The sequence below is a fragment of the Rattus norvegicus genome, chromosome 15 (assembly GCF_036323735.1).
Source record: "Rattus norvegicus strain BN/NHsdMcwi chromosome 15, GRCr8, whole genome shotgun sequence".
Classification (NCBI taxonomy): Eukaryota; Metazoa; Chordata; class Mammalia; order Rodentia; family Muridae; genus Rattus; species Rattus norvegicus.
In genome coordinates this window covers 42785081-42804649 of record NC_086033.1, presented here as the reverse complement: position 1 = coordinate 42804649, position 19569 = coordinate 42785081, and the positions used below count along the sequence as shown (strand labels likewise).

The following is a 19569-nucleotide window of genomic DNA, read 5'->3' as shown; positions in this document are numbered from 1 at the left end:
CTCTTGTTTACCGTTGTGGCTACTAGGCTAGCTGGCCCTCAAACTTCTGGACTTGCCCTGTCTCTGTCTCAGATTTTGCTGGAGGAGTGCTGGGATTACAGATGTGCAGTACTGCATCTGGCTTTATATGGATTCTAGGGTTCCAAAGTTGAGTCCTTATGCTCACATGGGGTGCACTCCATACACTCCAGGCACTGTCTCTTAACTGACAACCTGGCCTAAGTTTTCTTTGGCTTCTTCCCTCTTCTGCTTTGATTTGTGTTGCTATAATAACCACCATAAGCAAAAGTAGCTTAGTGGAGGAAAGGATTTATTTGGCTTGTACTGCTCTATCACAGCCCATCACTGAGAGAAATCAGAGCAGGAACTCACGCAAGAACCTAGAGGCAGGAACAGATACAGAGACAGTAGAGGAATTCTGCTTACTGGCTCGGTTTTCATGGCCTTTTCAGACTGCTTTCTTCCATAACCTAGGCCCACATGCCTAGGGTTGTCACCACCCACAGTGGCCTGGGCCATCATACAAACATTGACAATAAAGAAAATGTCTCACAAACACAGACACTCCCACAGGCCAATCGATGGAGATGATTGCTCGCCTGAGGTTTCCTCCTGCCAACGACTCTGAGCTAAAACACCATCTATCACAGGTCGCCTTGACATCACAGGTTTTTACGCGCACTCTTTCCTGGGAATGATGTAGTGCCATGTCCTACAGGTAGAGATGTGTGTAGACATAGGTCCTGTAATAAAAAAGATTCAGAAAATGTACTTGATCTTAAAAATGAGAATTAAATACATGTACATCTCCTAGGGTTGTGAGAGAGTTGAACGAAGTGTTGCATGAATAAAATAATGAGGTGAAGAAATGATTTGAAAAATACTTTTACTTGCTTCATCATTGAGCCAGTGCTCACTCCCTGGTCTTGCCCCCACAGTCCACGGATGTGAAGACGCAGCATCCCAGCACGGAAAGGGGTTGCCAAGAGCTCCTCAGCTATTGGCAATGGATAGCTCCGGGTAGAGGGAAAGTAAGGATCAGCCACACAAGCTGCACTAGATGGGCTATAAAAAAGAGGACACAGTGTTGGGTAGGAATAGACTAGGAGCGAGTCTGGAAGAAATTGGGGCAAGGAAGGGAAATGTGATTCAAATACATGATATGATCTCAAAGAATTAATAAAAAATGAGAAAACAAATTTAGAAGTGAGAAAAGAAAAAAAAAGACGCAGGAGCCGGAGGAGGAAAGGAAAACATCAGTGTCAGGAAGCCCAAGATGATGCAGAACTAAGTCCCATTGACTCGGACGGTGTCGATCAGAAAGGCAGAGGCGCTTCTAATGGCAGCGTTAAGTTTACACTTCATCCAAAATGAGAGCCTTAAAGTTCAGTCCTCCGTCCTAGCCATGGGAGGCTCAGAAAGCAAAGGACCAGGGACCCAGCGTTCTATGTAAGTGGTTGAGTCCATATCCAGACCTCCTTATCTATGAGGCTGACTCCGACTTGCATGGAGTTGCATTCAGCCAACACTAGCTCCATTTCCTGCCTTTCCCCTTTCTCCCTCTAACTGTACAATATGCATATCTATAACATGGCAATATGGTAATATGTAGTGGTGATATGGATCTTAGACTGTGAGTTCGTAAGCTCCTACCCATCAATCTCTTGGGAGTATTGACAGCCCTTGAAAATGACAGTGGATGTGGGTGGGAGCAGGGCACACAGGATGTACTTCTTATGATCACAATGATTGAGCTGCATTGCTGGCATTATCAGGGGTGGTAAACATTTGGCAGTGTTTGGACACCCCCACCCATGTGCCCATCAGGCCCAGGTAAGGAATCCTTACCATTCATAGTTCAGGGGAATGCTTTGCCTTAGAGGCTGCTTGAAGTAGAAACTGCCTGAATGCCACCATAACAGACAACTACTGTTTAGGGCACGTTGACAGCCTGAACTCTGGTTGATGGATGACTCAATGGAAGTATCGACAGAATCTTGATCCCTACCACAAGATTCTTGATATGTTAAATGCCACCATATATATGAATAGTATTTTAGATTTGAGGGTGCCACAGGCGCTGTTCTCTTTCTATCAGTTTGGGTAAAATAAGGGCTGTTACTATTTGGATTATTGCCCTCTAGACCTTTCTTCACCAGGAAACTATGAGATAAAAATTGGGTTGGCTTTGCAGACCAGGCATTTCACCAGAAAAATAATGTTTGCATCACTCCACACTCACATGAACTGTACACACAAAGAGACTTTGGAGGGTTCTTCTGATATCACACCAGGAAGTGGGCAGCCCCAATAATAGCATTGGGCTGTGACTCTCATGGTGCCTTTGAAGGCACACAAAGCCAATGACAATTCCAGTGGTAGCTAAGAAGTGTGTGTGTGTGTGTGTGTGTGTGTGTGTGTGTGTGTGTGTGTGTGTTGCAGCAGCTGGAAAGGAAACTAGCATCCTTTGCAGAGTCCAGCACATTGTCTCTGTGGCTTTGAAGGCACATAGAAAGCTAACGACACCTCAGAGGAATTGCCTTCTCGGGTGTTAGATGCCACAGATGCCAGAGATGCTAAAACCAGGATATAAAATCTTTCTTATAGGGCCTTTCAGAATCCTGCACATGCTTTTATTAGCAAGCTGAGCGTGGATATGGAAATGTTAATGGTCTGTGGAAGCAAGCTCAGCTTGTTTTCGCCAACTCCAGAACCATAAAAGTTATTGGAAAGGACACAGACTCTGGCTTCTTCCTTTGTCCCTTTGTTTCCTTCTTATTTCCTTCCTGATGGACTATCTGCCATACACCCTGGATTCAGAAGTAAATCAGGAGTCTTCTCTCCTGAAGCTGGCTTGCAGAAAAGGGGTCATTTGTGGGTTCATATGCACCATGCAACACGGAAGGCCAGATGTTTATACACAATGGCACAAAATCTGTGGAAACTTAGCTAGGGAAAAATGACATCCAGCTGATGGGGACAAAGCAGGCCTTGCCAAGGAGAGAGATGAAGTAGTGCTTAATTTTTTTTACTTAGAAAGGATTCGGGGTAGCAATTAGCTTGCAAAGAGAGAGATGATGACCACAAGGCAGGCGCTTGGTACTGGTAGGATAGTGTTTGCAAATCTGTAGGGCAGGAGTAATGTAAAGTAGGGCCTGCTGAGGTTAGAAGTTTCTTGACATATGTATACTTCTAACCTCCCAGAGAAGGGATTATCGGCTATTGATTAGTGGTCTGGAACTCTAGGCCTCACACAGGGATTCTAGTCTGCATCCATATGACCACTACCTCAGAAGATAGCAGAGATCCTGTTGTCCCCCACTGCCTGTGGCATGTGTCAGCTGGCATCTAGTCCAGAGACTCCATTGCTGCATGTGTTTCTGACCTGGAGACACCACATTAGCCTCGCCTGAACAGAAGGGACTTGGCCATGCCTTTTCCAAGGAGCATAAACTTGATTTCTCTCTTAAGCAACCAGCAGCATCTCCTCTTGTACGCTATTTCCTTGTAACAGAAAAAGCAGTTATTCTAATTGAGAGCAATGGATTCTTGGAGAAGATGGGAACAATGTTCATAAGTCTTTTATGAAATTTCTTTTCTTTTCCTTTTCTTTCTCTCTCTTGACAGGGTTTCTCTGTGTAACAGCCCTGGAACTGACTTTGTAGACCAGCCTACCTCAGAGATCGCCTGCCACTGCTTCCCTGAGTGCTGGAATTAAAGGTGTGCACCTCCTCACCTGGCTTTTGCAATTTCTTAGTGAGGGTTTTGGTTTCTTAACTGACTAAAAAGACAAAACCAGGGAAGATTGATACATGTTGTCTCCCCTCAAGGTTTCACAGAGTGAATTTGCCCAATTTGTCAATCAAATGCTCAAGGGTGATTGCCATTTTCCATTCCTGAGGGTGCTAATTCTGTGAACAGGGAGTTGGGTCAGAGGAAGCAGAGTCTCCATTCACAAAACAAGCTTCATATTGGTTATCTTTATAATAATAATAATAATAATAATAATAATAATAATAATAATAATAATAATAATAAAGCCTATGGAAGGAAGGAAGGACAGAAGGGAGGGAGGGTTTATTTAGTCTCATGTTTGAGGGTGCAGTCCATCATGGAGAAAGAGTCATGGCAGCAGGAACATGAAGCAGCAGGCCATGTGTTCAGTCAGGAAGCAGAGTAGTGAATGCCTTTCTGCATTGAAAGTGAACTCACTTTCTGCCTTTTTTTTTTTTAAGATTTATTTATTTATTTATTTATCAAAGTACACTGTAGCTGTCTTCAGATAGACCAGAAGAGGGCATCAGATCCCATTACAGATGGTTGTGAGCCACCATGTGGTTGCTGGGAATTGAACTCAGGACCTCTGGAAGAGCAGTCGGTGCTCTTAACCGCTGAGCCATCTCTCCAGCCCCACTTTCTGCTTTTAATTCAGTCCAGTACTCCAGCCCATGGAACAGTGTCTCCCATATTTAAGGTGGGTCTTTCCATTTCAACTAGCCCAATGTGGAAAATCCGTCACAGATATGCTCGAAGATTTGTTTCCATAATAGTTTGCCATTGAGATAGAAGAAGAAAAATGGGTATCAAACTCAAGTTGTCAAGACTATCACAAGACTCTCCGATGGCTTCTCTGCCATCATTGGTGCCAGATCCTTGCACAACTGCAGCCCTACCAGGCCATGGTTAGCTGTGCTTGTGGCAGTTTCCTGTAACATCTGGTTACAGTGTGGACCATCTGAGTGTGGGCTGCCATAGCTAAGTATGGTAGCCCAGGAGACTCAGACAGTCGGCATTTATTCTTTGCACCTAGAGTGTTGTGGCATCCAAGGTACAGGCACTGGTGGCTTCTGGTGAGAACTGCTTCCTGAGTTGCAGTTGGCCACTTCTCTGCTGAACATCAGAGAGGAAGGAAGCTCCTGGAAAGGCACTGATGCCATCAAAAACCCTCCTCCCCCGGGACACATCACCCTCAAGAAATGTGCCTCTTAAGAATATCACTGCCTTGAATTTTTAGGGAGACAAACACCCAGGAAAGACAGTCTTCTGCCACATACCCAAGAACAAAGAGCTGTCTTCTCCCAGCCATGTCTGAGATATGCAAGTATGTAGTATCAAGTATCTAGTAGCCTGACTTTGTAACATGAATAAACTTTCAGAACATGTAAAAAGCCCAACAGCAATCCTATACGATAGTTAATTGTAAGGAGTATGCCACTAAGCCCAAAGTCTGTGGCTCCCTCAGCATTTCAGTCACAGGGCAATCAGGTCACATCAGTAGCTTTTGGACTTCCAGTCTCATTAGACTCCACATTTCGGCCTTGAGGGGCCATTTACACACAGGCACTTGGGCTGAGAGGTTGAAAGTTTCTATAGCAGGCCTGGCCTTGTAGAAATTGTAATAGGGACCCAGTTTTCACTGAGTTCTATAGGGTACCTGTATAAAAACCTACATTGCCCAGTTGGAAATGGGGTTGGAAAGTTATTGGGTATAGATAAGTCCGTAAAGATGTCTGTGGTTCCTGGACCTGTGTTATTATGTGTACTCTACCCCACCTCACTTTGAACTCTTGGTCTTCTCATGCTGGGCTTATTACCTGTGTGCACTGTCTTGCCTGCCTGATGGGGCCTTAGGACTACGTTCTTACGGACCATTAGTAAGGGCGGTTGGAAGGTGGAGATCCTTGTTGATGGAGCATCAGCACTGTGTGCTGTAGTACATTAGACACTCATGACTACTCTCTAGGACTGATAATTAGAAAGAGGAGGTCCCACAGGGGTGCCCTGGCTCCCAGGCTCTCTAATCAAGAAGACTTTTGGATAAGGTGATCTTGATCATAAATGTCGCAATGGCAGGGTCATGGTGAAATCACAACTGAGCACCTCCCTCTATTGCATGTAAAGTCTACGAGCCTAGGTTCAAAGCTGGGCTCCACTACTCACTATCTTTGTAGCTCATCCCTTCACCTCTGAGCCTGTCCACATCTGAGCTTCAGCAGTTCCTAAATGGAAAAGTCACAGACATCACAGTGCTGGTGCTCAGCTTCAAGCTTGATGGCTTGCTTATGTGAAGGGATGTGTTGGAGCATGAAGCAAAGCCAACTCACAGAGTGATCCTCTGAGGTGGACTTTAACTTGAATGCACATTCTTATCTATTCCCCCACCTCTTTGGATTTGGCTTGGAATAACCTGCATTGGAGCAAATGTCCATATGCCTCTCTGGGCTTCCTTTTGCCCATGTTCTACTACTCCCTCTCTGCTCTGTGGTTGGGAGTGAATGTCATGGAATTCCAGGTATACGTTGATTGCTTTTTATCAAGGAATCAAGAAAAGACTTGGCTCCTCACAGCCTGGGCCTCAGGAACAGTGCCAGCATACCCTGTCTGTGTGACACACTCCAACACTGTCAGTTTTTACCTTCTACTTGAACATCATAGTGTGTCTACTCAGCTTAACATGATAGTCCATATCATGGGGCAGAGTGGTTGTGATGACCTACAAGACATCTTAGCCCACAGTCACAGCAACAACATAAACAGAACCACAGAGCCTGTGGTAATGGGACTGTTCCCAATGACACTTAGAGGGATAAGAAAGGGTATTAAGACTCCCATATGATCTTCTGACCTCCCTGAGAATTCGACCTGTAGTCTTCACTGCCTGATCTATATACTGGGTTTTAAAAATGTTTAAATATATGTGACATAAAGGGTTAGGGAGTTGATGAAGGGTTTGCCTTGTAAACACAAGAATGAGCTCAATCCTTAGAACTGACCTTTAAATAAGCTGGTTCTGATGGCCCATGCTTGTAATCCTAGTGCTGGGGAGGCAGAGACAAGCATATTCCTGGGACCCACTAGTTGGCCAGCCTAGTCTAATTGGCACATTCCATGCCAGTAGAAACCCTGTCTCAACAAGAATAACTACATGACACTTGAGGGACGACACCTGCCATTGTCTTCTGGATTCTGCATACACAAATGTGTATATGCACATGCACACTTTCACCCATACATGTATCTACCCACACAGGGGCATGCAAACACATACACAAGAAAGAGAAAAAGTTGGCCAGAAATGGAACTTTTCCATTGTGCACCTGGCCTTAAGTCATCCATGCTCCTGTGAGGAACCCTGGGAGACTTCACCAGGTTGTACAAGAAAGCTTTGTTTTGTCTATCATCTCTCTCTATTTGGGGTGAATACCTTTCTTTTACTCTCCCTAGGAAAGTCAGGGGATAAGAGCTTTTGGGCTGTGGAGTTCATTGTCTTGCATGGGCTTTGGAGTGATTGTTCTTGTGGTCCATGGCCACAAGTCAGAGGAGCACTGTGGCTATATACTTTGCATCTGAGCTCTTAGGCCTCACGGTGACTGAACAAAGACCCTGAGTATTTTAGAGACAGGAGTGGGATATTTGGTGGGGGGAACAAAGCCTCCTTTGTGTCCTGATAGAACACTGCATCTACCCCAAATGTCTAGTTGAAATATGTCTGCAAAGAGCCCTCTTGAATTCTTTGTTTAACAATGTCAATGTCATTACATGTTCTGTTCAAATTCTGTTTTACAAACAGTGCTCCAACTGTGGGCTTTCTAAGAAATCAACCCCAGAGAACTCTTGTTGGAGTATTCTGAATCGGAGATAGGCTGAGAGAGTTGGAGCTGTTGCCAAGGGAACCAACAGAGGAACTTAAATGAACAAATCTTGCAATTTCATTTAAATTTTGTGTGACAGTTGACCTCAGCTTTGCTTGGAGGTGGGGAGGAAAACGGAGTCGAAATTCCAGCAGTCAAAGATGAAGGAGATGGGCACCCTTATTTTAGGTTCAGATGCCCAGCTTGTGTGTTAGTGGCTCACTCTTTAATAGGCAGAGTATTTATATCCCCCCTCCTCTCCCTTTCCCCCTCTCTGTCTCTCTGTCTGTTTTCTCTCTGTGTGTTATGTATATATGTGTATACACATGTATGTCACGTGTGTATGCGCGCGCGCGCGCGCGCGCGCGCGCGTGTGTGTGTGTGTGTGTGTGTGTGTGTAGGCTACTGGTTGACACTGAGTGTCTTCCTCAAGTGTACTTTATCCTACTTTTGAGACAGTGTCTCTCAATAACGAGCCTTAGGGGTTCTACTGCCTCCTTCTCCTGGGGCTAAGTTTACAGCTGCATCCTGCTGTTGTGTGGGTGCAGGGGATCGAACTCACACTTGTGTGGCAAGCATTTGTACAGCGAAAGTGTGTCTCCAGTCCCTCTCTTTTCCTTTAGAAGAGCCTTGGGGAGGCTCTTTCCATAGTGTGACCAGCTGCTCAATCCCTGTCCTTGATCTTAGGGAAGTTGACATCTCTTGCAGGGACTGGGGTACTGACTTCAGATGACTTCAGAGAAGAGTCATGTGCTAAAGGCTCTTTGTGTTTCAAATTATTGACACACGGATGCTAAGGTGACAAAAGAACTGCCAGTGTCCTTGGGTGACAGTGCCAGTGCTGCTCCACCTCACGTGCTTTGTTTTTGTCTGTTCTGTTTGGGTAAGATTTAATGCCGCAGTATTGAAAACAGTGGAAGTCGTCTTGCCACAGGTAATATCGGTGATCTCAGTTAGCTGTGTGTTGATGCATGTTCCAGATATTCCATCAAGTGTTTAACGTATGTCACCATGCTTGAGTTTCTACTGCAGTCATATGGAAGTGTGACTCTCGATTCCCAGAATGCACCACACACCGCAACTGACATTATGTCGGGAGCCACAGCCCGTGAGTCTCCCATCCCCTGTGCTGGGTAAACCTAGGCTGAACAGTACAAATTCTATTTTTCTTGTGAGTTAGAAGAGCCAGATATTCATAGTTTTATATGGCTCAGCCCAGCACACATCTGCTTGTACTCACATTGGCAGACACCGTTCTGGAAGTTCAGAGGCCTAAAAATATGTGGGATTTTTTTCAGAAAGGCAGCACCAACCATGCAGAAAGCTAAATCTTCAACCGTTTCATCTGATCATCATCAAGCGAGAAGTCCATGGATGGTTAGAACGTGTAGTGGTCATGCCAGGGTTTCATAGAAATAGTCTCTGGTGAGATGGGGAGGCTGGGACCACCGCATGGCAACTTCCAGAACACCATGTCTCACATTCCTCTGATATTTTCAGATTTTGGGACATCAAAGCAAACATGGCATGTGACATCTGTGACATAGAGGAAAACAACACGTGGGCTCCAGGCAGTAGAGAACTGCTGTGTGGAGGAGAATGATGGGCAGGGAATCCAACAGGCCACTCAAGGGAAATGAGGCTTAGAGCTGGCAGGGAGGTTGAGCTGTGCACACACAGCTCAGGGCTTTACCCTGCTATACTGGCAGGAAAGGCTAAATGGAGGGTGGGCCTGGCTGCCATCTTGGTTCACTTGGACTTACTTTCTCTCTCTCTCTCTCTCTCTCTCTCTCTCTCTCTCTCTCTCTCTCTCTCTCTCTGTCATTCTCTCTTCCTTTCTTCCTCTCTTTCTCTCTTCCTCTCTGTCTCTCTGTCTTTCAGGTGTGCACATGTTAGCTTGGGTCAGGGGCAGGCAACTTCTTGCTTTCTGGGCCCCCACAATGGGATCTTGTTTCCTTCCTTGCCTCAACACAAACTTTTACCCATCTCAACAGGCTTCAGAAAGTTGAGTCTTGGGGAGAAATTGTTCCAGTTTCAAGCCTACTTCTCCCCAAAAAGGGGCTTTGCACTCTACAGATTTGCTGACTCTGAGCTTGGCTGCCACCTCCCCATTGCCTTCTCTCCATACACAAGAATAAGGTTCTGTCAGGTGCAGTGGATAAAGCTTTCCACACAAGTGTGAAGGCCTGACTTAAATCCCCAGAATGCATGTAAAGCCAGGTGTAGTAGTGCTTGTCTGTGATCCCAGAGATTGAGAGTCGAAGCAGGAGGATTTCAGGAATCTTGCAGGCATCTTGCCTGGTTATGCAGGGGTCACCTGCCAGAGTTCCCATTTCCAAAAAGGTGCAAGGTGAGGATTGACATGCAAGCTTGTCCTCTGATCCTCACAAGTTCTCTGTGATACAGCTATACATACAGGCACACTCACACAGGGACAAGCACACACAAGGTTAAAGTTTGTCTTCTCAGACCCTGAGTGAAAATGTCTACATGTCCTCATGGCTCACACACATCATCTCCATAGGGTTGTGCTTGGTAACTTTTGAAAGGGCCAGAAACCAGGGAATTGTAAACTGCTTATTTAAGCATAATTCTTCATATATTATTGAAGCAGGCTGATGGAGTCCAGGGACTTGATCAGGGGCAGTGGGGGCCTCTTAGAATGTGCACTCGGCCTCCTCTAGCTGATCCTGAGGTGTGCCTTGCTCCAGCCACTGCATTTCCCCCCTGGTGCTGTCCACTGTGGCACCTTATCTCATCCTTTCCATAAGGTCAGAAGACTTTTCATCCTATGGATGCATTGACTATAGGTTTCTATGGGATTCTGCAGTAACCTTGATGTTGCCTGGAGACAAGAATTCATCACTGCCTCAAATCCAGGTTGCCCACTGAAGACTGTCCACATTTGTCCTCATTCTGGGCAGTGTGCGTCATCGTTCTTGGTGCTTTCTTCCTTCTGACTCTGGTTTTCAGAAACAGCCTTCCACCTTTATTTCCCAGTTGTATTTTTTCTCTTAATTTCCTGTAGGTCAGCATAGAAAGCAATGAGTTTATGACATTTTCATACAGGTATGTCATTGTACCTCATTCTAATTTTCCTTCCCTCCATGCTCCTTGCTCAACCTAAGTTCCCAGTGCAGTTTTGGAAACTGGCCTCTGGATCTGTGCATTTAAAGGGGTTGTTTATGCGCTTGTTAAATTTAGACCTTTATGGTGTGTGCCACGGTTGGCGACTGTCATCTGAAAGATATTTTGATGTTGAAAAGTTGCCACTTGGCTTCTTTTGTAGAAGAAAGGGATGCCCCACATAGATCATTGAAATAGACATTTTCTGTTATTCTGGCCCTCCTTCATCCTAAAGGGATTATGACTTATCAGGGAATAGTTACGTGGAAAAATTGTTTTATGATTCATGCATGAACCCATTAGAATAGCTCACCTAAGTTTAGTTGAAACCACCCCCGTGATGTTTGAGAATAAACAGCTCAGAGTGGTTTTCTGGCCTCCTCCACTGTGGGACAGTGTTTCTCAATGGAAGTCTTACTTAGAACCTGTGTTAGTCGACTGCCACTATAACAAAAATATTCAAGACGATCCATGTGCAGAGAGAAAGGTTTGCTCACCTTCATGGGTTAGATGTTTTGCTCTATAAGTGGGAAGGCTCCTGCTTCCAGACCTTTGTTTGGGAGGATGTGGATGGTGACCTCGGGAAGCATGTGGTAGAGCAGACTGATACTGTCATGACCAGGAAGTAGAAAAGTGGATTGGGTTCCCACAGTCCTGAGTAACTAGAGGATGACTCCTTCCAGAGAGTCCACCCCTCCCCAGAGCACCACCATGGGATCCAAGCCTATAATACATGGCTTTTGCAGGAAATTCAGCACCCAAGCCATGACAAAACTGTCCAAGCAGATGCAAGCCCTGAGTGCTTGTGGAGGAGATGTGAGGAACCCCGAGTGCATGGTGCAGCCAGCTCGCTCTTTCCTTTCCTGAGGCAACTTCCTGCACAGAAGTTGAGAAACTGTTATGTGAATACCAGCAACTGTGCGTGATAAAGGAAGTAAGCCTAAATTCAGAACGTTAGAAGGATGTGTTTATACATTGTTTTATTCAACCCCAAAGGGAAAATGGAGATAGCAAGGACACCATTATCTCTCCTTTGTCCTCAGTTCTTATAAGAGGGAACAGTATCAAAGGGGTTAGGAACCTGGTAGAGGCCACGCAGATGCTGTGCAAGGTGGCAGAGATTACCATGCAGTTCTCAATTTAAGGCTCATTGGTGGGGCGATGAGGTTGCAGATAAAACCCTAGCGGCTCAGAACTAGGCCAGCATTTCCAAATGCTTTGCTTAGTGATGAGAGGGGAATAGAAGGCTGTTCAGAAGGGAGCGTGATGGGGATATTCTCCCAAGCAAGTTGATGGGAGACTGAATGAAGATGGAGCCTCCTTGGGGGACATTCATGGTTTGAGCTGGTGTCAGTGAGGGTGCCAGGGCTACTCTCTAGAGGGGACTTGGTCACATACAATGCTAGGGAGAGCGTGTGGAGGGGGACAGAGTCTTTCAGCAGTGTCAGTGGTGAGCAGCCTGTGGTTTATGAGATATACAGGACCACCAACTTCTGCAGTACAACCTTTGTCACTATTCCTGAATGAGAAATTATACCGCTGCCCTCGTGTCACTACTCAAATATGTTACCCTCTTAATGACATTCTCTGATTCGATATAGAAGGTAATCTGAATTGTAACAATATGGTATGTTTCCCCATGGGGCTAAATTATGGCATTTGCATTTCGAATGCAATAAAAGGCTCTAAAAAGAAGTCATTCCCCCTCCTGAATCATCCCTGGGAAGAGGACTTGCACACTGTTTTGTTTTGTTTTTGTTTTTGTTTTCCATAACATCTGGAGAAAAACACTTACAAAAAAAAAACCCAACCAAACAACAACAAAAACAACAACAACCAAAACCACCACCACCACCACCAAAACCCAAACCAAAACAAAGCCCTACACCTACCTTAGATCTGCATGGGGAGGGGAAGATGCCTGGGAAGAGGTTCAGAGTGAGGTTAACAATGGCAGAGTCCTGAGCAGCTGGCAGCTGCTGAGCTGACATGGCCAGGTGGGTCATTGTGTAGCATTGTTTGTCCAGGGTCCAAAAAATAAGTTTAGTGTGTGTAGCCTATTGGTCCCCTCTGTCCTGTGTGTGTGTGTGTGTGTGTGTGTGTGTGTGTGTGTGTGTGTGTATTCATGTGGAGGTCAAGGTCAGAAGATAACCTTGGCTGTTGTTCCTAAGTACCTCCATTTCCTTTGCTTGTTTGAGACAGGGTCTCTCATTGACCTAGGGCTTACCAACTAGGCTAGATCACTTACCACGTGAACCCTAGGTGTCCTCCAGTTTCTTTCTTCCCAGCTCTGGGATTACAAGTGTGTATCCTAACACGTCTGGCTTCTTTAATGTGGGTTCTGGGGATTGAGGTCAGTTCCCCATCCTTGAAAGAAAAGTGCTTCACCAAGCATCTCCTCTGTACCTATCTACTCTGTCCTTCCGAGCCTGAGATTTTAAAGATTTTCATGATAGAAAGGATACTTTGAGTTCCCTCTATTTATATAGGTATAATATATAGGATTGAGTATGTGGCTTATGAACTTACTCACTCTTGGCACTGAGAATATCATGATGCTATTTGGGCCACATTTGTCTATATATTTAAGAAGACATTATTATGGAGCTGGAAAGATGGCTCAGTGGTTAAGAGAATCTGCTATTTTTTCAGAGGAACAGAATTTGGTTCTCAACAACAATATAAATGCCTGTTTTCTGTGACTCTAGCAGCAGAGGATCCACTGCCCTCGTCTGGTCTCTGTGAGCGCTGCACTAACAGGAACACACACACACACACACACACACACACACACACACACACACACACACATAAATAATAAAAATTTAAAAAATACATTTAGCAAGTGAAAGAAATTCCCTGAATGTAGATTGTAAAACAATATTCTCCATACTTTTAATTTTAAAACTAGCAGTTTTTGGTGTTGGTACAACACAGGAGTTGATCAGTGTATTTTGGGGCTAAAATACACAAGATGATTGTGTCCCCGAAGAATGTGTATAAGCAAGCGACTCTAAGTTTCACTGCTGTGTGTAGTGCAGGGTGGATTGCTCTTGTCGCCACTGCCTGGCTCTTGTCGCCACTGCCTGGCTCTTGTTGCCACTGCCTGGCTCATTGCTGGGGTGCAAATGTGGCCAGGAGAAACCTCACACTTGTCTGGAAAACTTCAGGCAATACAGGAGCCCTCTTGAATGGGCACTAAAAGAAGAGGGAAGGCGATGTACCTTTCTGCTCATGTTTTACAGAGAGTGGGCAATTGTGACACAGCATGACTGGACAAAGAGGTACGGGCTGGTAATAAATACAGAGGGTTTTCCAAGGAGGCTTCTCTTCCATCCAATGTCTGCAGGAAAAGAGAGGGAAGCTACCTCTTCAATGGAGGTTTAAGGACCTGCCCCGTGTGTGTGTGTGTGTGTGTGTGTGTGTGTGTGTGTGTGTGTGACATTTTGCTCTTTTAGGCTGGGTCTCTAACTGGAACTGGAGCTCACCAATTGTACCAGACTATGAGCCTCAGGGATCCTTCTGCCTCCGCCTCCCAAGGTGGGGTTATAGATGCACATGTGTTTGTGTGCTTTCTATGTAAGTGCCAGAGGTCAGTACTCAACTCCTCATGCTGGCACAGCAGGTCCTTTCCCCTGACCGAATCATCAGCACACGTCCACCATTTGTTTCTAGTGTTGCACTGCACGTCCTCAGCGATTGGTTCAGGGTGTGAAGTAGGGTCCTCAAATGCTGTGGAGATTTTTGGAGGCTACTTGATGAGACCTGTCTCTAAGGGTCACTTGTAAACTCAGTCATGGTGCTGGTCATAAGAGTTCAAGAGCTTTGCCAGTGTATAGTCCCCTATTCATAGCCTTCTGGGTATTGTCTTGAGCAAATTCTGGGGTTGGAGGAGCTCTTTAAAGGGTTTTAAAAAAAATCCCAAGACAAAGTGTAATTGCCTTGGGAAGAGAGAAGGTACCATCCCAATCCTTTTCTTGTTCCTTCTTTTACCTGTCTCATGGGATCTCTGCCTCACAGGACCACTCTTGACTCTCACTTCCTGCACCCAAGCACGATGCCACTGAAAGGATGCTAGGGAAGGAAGCTCCTTTCCCATCGTTTTGTTTTGTCTTCTCCTTCCAGGGGAGAGGAGCTGAGATGAGCTTGATTGCTCTCTGCATGTGCTAAGCATGTGTGTTTGTCCTCTATTTTATGTGGGACCCACTGAAGGGGGAGCATGGAAGGAAAGGGGGAGGTGAGCTAATGCCAGCCAAAAGCACAGCACGTGCATCTGAATTTCAAGAGCATGCAAGGAAGCCAAACATCAGCCAAGGGCCCTTCCTGGAGTAATCTGCCTGGTATGCCATCCCAGTTTGTTGTATAATTTCAGGCCTGTTGCCATGGTAACCTGCTTTGGTGCTACAGTGATTGTTAATCAGGATTTGTCCATATTCTCTCTTTCATCCCGAGCCTCTGTAGCCTTATGGATTAAATCACAGTTCTCATTGACAGTGGCATAGATCAAACATTATGGCCAGACATAAAATCCTGTCCACTCCCTGTCATTTCCTGTTACCAGACACAGTGAATACAAGCCGAAGCCCAACTTTACAAGGGAACCAGGGCTCCTCAGGCCACCTCTGATGGCTGCTGCACAATCTAGCATGCTCGTGAGAGGACCACTGTAGTCTAAAATTGCCAATCTGACTGCAGATATGACTCTAGGAGAGAAGTTTCTGTGTGCCCTAGACTCTTTTCTTGGGTCCTTTGTAAAAATACAGATGCCAGACATTTGAACCCTAACTCTTGGAACACCCCACTCTCCCTCTTTCTCACGAACTTTTCTGGGTTTCTGTTTGCTGCTTTTCTGTATTCCTAGGGGAGAGAGGTCAGGTGCTAGCTACCCTAAAGCAGAGGCTTCAGCATCATTGGTCCTGGGAGGCCTTTGGTGTGACTGCTCTTACCATATTAGATGAAGTTCTAGACCTGGGAAGTTGGTGTCTCTACAGTACAGCATCTGCATCTAGCAGGGCTACAGCCTTGTCATCTTTGGGAGAAGTTCAGAGGAATGTGGGAGGGCCAAGCTGTGGCCACACAGTATGGTAGGTGATAGACAGGTCTCCAGCTAGGATGCCAAGCCAATTCTTGCTTTGTTAGGTATCAAGTCCTTTCACCGTGTTGGTTAACCCTGTCACCTGTGAGGCTAGCCTGCCTGGGCCCCATGTCTGGTTCTAACCAATTCTTGCTTTGTTAGGTATCAAGTCCTTTCACCGTGTTGGTTAACCCTGTCACCTGTGAGGCTAGCCTGCCTGGGTCCCATGTCTGGCTCTACCCATTTCCCTTTGTGCTTCCTTGGCAAGTGTTGCAGCCTCTCTGAGCTCCGGCAAAAGCTTCGGTATTAGCGCTTCCTCCCTCAGAGTCCTAGAGCCTGGTGTCTCTAAAGTGCCTCCCTAGCGGCTGGCAGGTTAGTGTTGCATAGGCAGGTGTTTATAAATAAAGGAGACAAGAAACAGCATCACATGCACAGAAAAGCATCCAGATCAGATGATCGGAACAGCAGAGAGGTTCAGAAACCAGCACTTCCCTACCCCCCTCCCCTTCCTGCTCCCAGCTTTCTCTCCTTGATCTCTGATATGTGCCCAGCCCCCAAGTATCATTCTGATTGGCTAAATTAATTCTGCAGTATCCTGCTGTGAATAATTATGTTGATCCAGTGTGTATTCTGATGCCTTTTTCCCCCCTTTGCCTAAATTATAATGTGACAATTGCCGCTCACAGCTGGCTCATCAGAGGTGGGCAGTTTGGGAATTGGCACATCTGAACACGCTTCTCTGTTAACTCTCTGTCTTGATTGCTTAAGACAAGACATATGTAAACCCCATGATTATTGCCTCTCTCTCTCTCTCTCTCTCTCTCTCTCTCTCTCTCTCTCTCTCTCTCTCTCTCGGACTTTGCAAAGACTGCCTTCGAACATAAAGCTGCTGGGTTTGTTTTGGGGGAGGGGGCCATGTTGGAGTTCCCTCTCCCTCCTCCTTCCCCCTCCTCCCTGCTTTCCCTTTCAGACAATAAATAGCTGTCAGGCTTATGTCAAGGATGAAATTATAGGTGCACATGAGGCCTTGATTACATTGTTTTGGAGAGATTGCTATTAGCATACTGAAATGAAGTCTAATTTTTCACTGACAGAGCCGAGTCAAACTCAAGAGACAGTGGCAGGCAGGCAGTGTGAGCAGAGAGCGGCCCAGAGGCAGGGGCACCTGTTCTATATCTCGACTGGCATTTCTGTATTTCAAACAATGAACAGAAATAAACTAGTTAATGGAAAGAATATCTCCATGTTAGGGAAAACCCCGTGATAAAGAATGGGATGAGGGTTCAGGTGGTCACGGTGTTGAGTGTGGTTTTCATGCGCTTCCTTTCATCTGAAGGCAGTTCTTCAGATGGCAGAGCTAGCTGGGTTTGAACTGTAGTGTGAGCTGCCTGTAAGTGCATCCCTCTGCCTGTCCTGGAACCCTGACGAGAGGCTGTGATGGCATGAAGAAAGGACAGACACCCAGACTCACGAAAGCTGGGGTCAAGTGAGGCGTGCACATTCCAGTGGAGTAGCATCTATCACCACTGCAGCCTTGAGCCTCAGTGCGTATTAAGCAGAGCACTGAGAGCGCTCCACAGGCTCTGCCTTTCCCTTCTCACGTGGCCCTTGTGCATCTCACTTTCTAGTTTTGACTGTGCACAGCACAGCAGTGTCAGGCTGCGAATGTCCAGAAGAGAAAGATGTGGTTGCTAGTTTTTGTATACACTAGTCACTCCCCCAAACTCAGACCCTTGAGGAAATCTTTGTCATTCCTCAGAGCCTGGTCCATATAGGGAACAGCTTTGCCATTCCTATGGCACTAAAGCATTGGAGTCTTCAACATGGCTGTCCTCATTCAGTCAGGACTTCAGCCATTCTCTTCCATGTTCACACCAAATACAGGGCACACACCTTCTCGGGTATTGGCTTTTTTTCCATTCTGAAGATGCAAGCATGTGTCTGTTCACTTTCAAAGTCTTTTATTAAAAAAATAATTCCTCGCGTGAGGTCTCTCTGAAATGTTTGAAGGAATGGTGTTTCATAGGATGGCTGGTTAATAATTGCGTGTGTTGTTGTAACCATCTCTGCTCATGGTGGCGGAAGTTCAAAAGCCATGCACAGTCAGATGTGACTTGCACACACACCCGTAATCTCAGAAGGTGGAGGTAGAGACAAGAGTGTTGTGGGTCAAAGCACTGCCCAGACTACACAAGACCTTACCTCCAAAACAGAAGACCGCCCCCACAAATGAACACACCTCTCTGTTTACATGTGTGTGTTGGTAGCGCTTTAATGTGTGTTATATTCTGAGAGATTAAGTGGCATTGCTTCATTACCATTAAAGGAAAAGTGGAGAATTAACCTATAATATCCAGCGAGTTTGTCAATAGGAAAGCTTGTTTCAAAAGAAATTCATAGCCAGACTATGATATTGCTTATTTGAAGTACGAATGTCAAGCATGTACTGTGCATAAGGTGCCATACCATGGTCATGTCTGGTGAAAGTGATGCCTGCAGTTAAGAGGTATGTGGTCAGGACCCAGAGAGAACAAATCTGAGTGTGTGAGATAGCATCACCTGACTGGAGTGAAGGACACACTGGGGAGTGAGGTAAGTTGAGGGAGAGGAGAACTAGTCTGGGGTTAACTGGAAGAGGACACATTGCAAGTGCACCCCAGAGTGTAGGGAGCATGTCAGACATGGAGGCAGAATAAAGGCATCCCTGGCCAGACACAGCCTGGGAGCACCCAGAAGCAAGAGCAGGGAGGGACTGAGATGCTCAACATGGTGATGCCTCTGAGTCACTGGAGAACTGTTAATTAAACGACTCTGGCTGGCAGTCCTTAGAGACAGAAAGTAGACTAGTGGCTGCCTGGGGCTGGGACCTGAGAGAAATGGAGAGTCATTGCTGAGGGTATGGTGTTTCTCTGGGGGTGATAAAGACACTCTAAAGTGGAGCTTGACACGCATGTATTGTACAGCCCTGGGAGCAGCCTAAAACCACTGGGTTGCACTGTGGATGTGAATATATCTCAATTAAGCGATTAATTTTTTTTTCTTTTTAAGGCTCACACTGCAGTCCCGTTAAGTCAGACTAACTGGGCCAGGCTTGGATTGTCACCTAGAACCCAGAGACTGAAGTGGTAGAAGGCCACTGAAGCGGTGTGGTTCTTAGCCTAAACATTCTTGCTGGAAGATCTGTAGTTTCAAAGCCACTAGAAGTTTGAAGTTGCAGTGGGGAGATGATTGCCTTCTGAGCACCTCTCACCTCAGGAAGGCCGAGGTTGGGTGATTGCAGGCTCAAGTTCAGTCTAGGCTGCAAAGAGAGACCCAACCTCAATCAAAAACAAAACCATAACCCAGAAACTTGTTTGCAGGACATGGGAGGCCAGCAAGACTTGTTTTGAGTCACCAGCAGAGAGACCAATTGTCCCTCAACTAATACATGTGAGGGAAGAGACAGCAAGAAATAGAGCTGGCCAGTGCTTGGTACAGCCTGGCAGGTCTGAGGGAACAGAAGTTTCCCAGGATGCATTCCTGGGAGGATGGGGAGTCATTGCAGATGGAGAAGGGCCAGGAGGAATTAGGGAGCTGACATGTGTCGTTTGGCCTCTGTTGGATTTGCGGGCATAACAGTCCGCCCAGAAGAGGACATGTATAGTTCAGTGGGGATGTGCCAGAGTGGTTTTGACCCCAACCAGAGAAGGGGCAGGAAACAGAGACCAGGGGAATTCAAAATGACCGGGGGGACCCCTT

General features: G+C 46.0%; 1 protein-coding gene across 6 annotated transcripts in view; it reads left to right on the top strand.

Annotated features, from left to right (window-relative positions):
• The window catches only part of Msra (methionine sulfoxide reductase A), a 338461-nt gene that overhangs the window by 48629 nt on the left and 270263 nt on the right, over window positions 1-19569 (top strand). The window contains exon 1 of one of the 6 annotated variants that reach the window (XM_039093218.2): window positions 3636-3720. The exons of the other annotated variants lie outside the window; for them this stretch is intronic. The gene's annotated coding sequence lies outside the window, so the exon portion shown is untranslated. Of the gene's footprint in view, window positions 1-3635; window positions 3721-19569 lie in introns of those variants that run through there. 6 annotated transcript variants of the gene reach the window in all.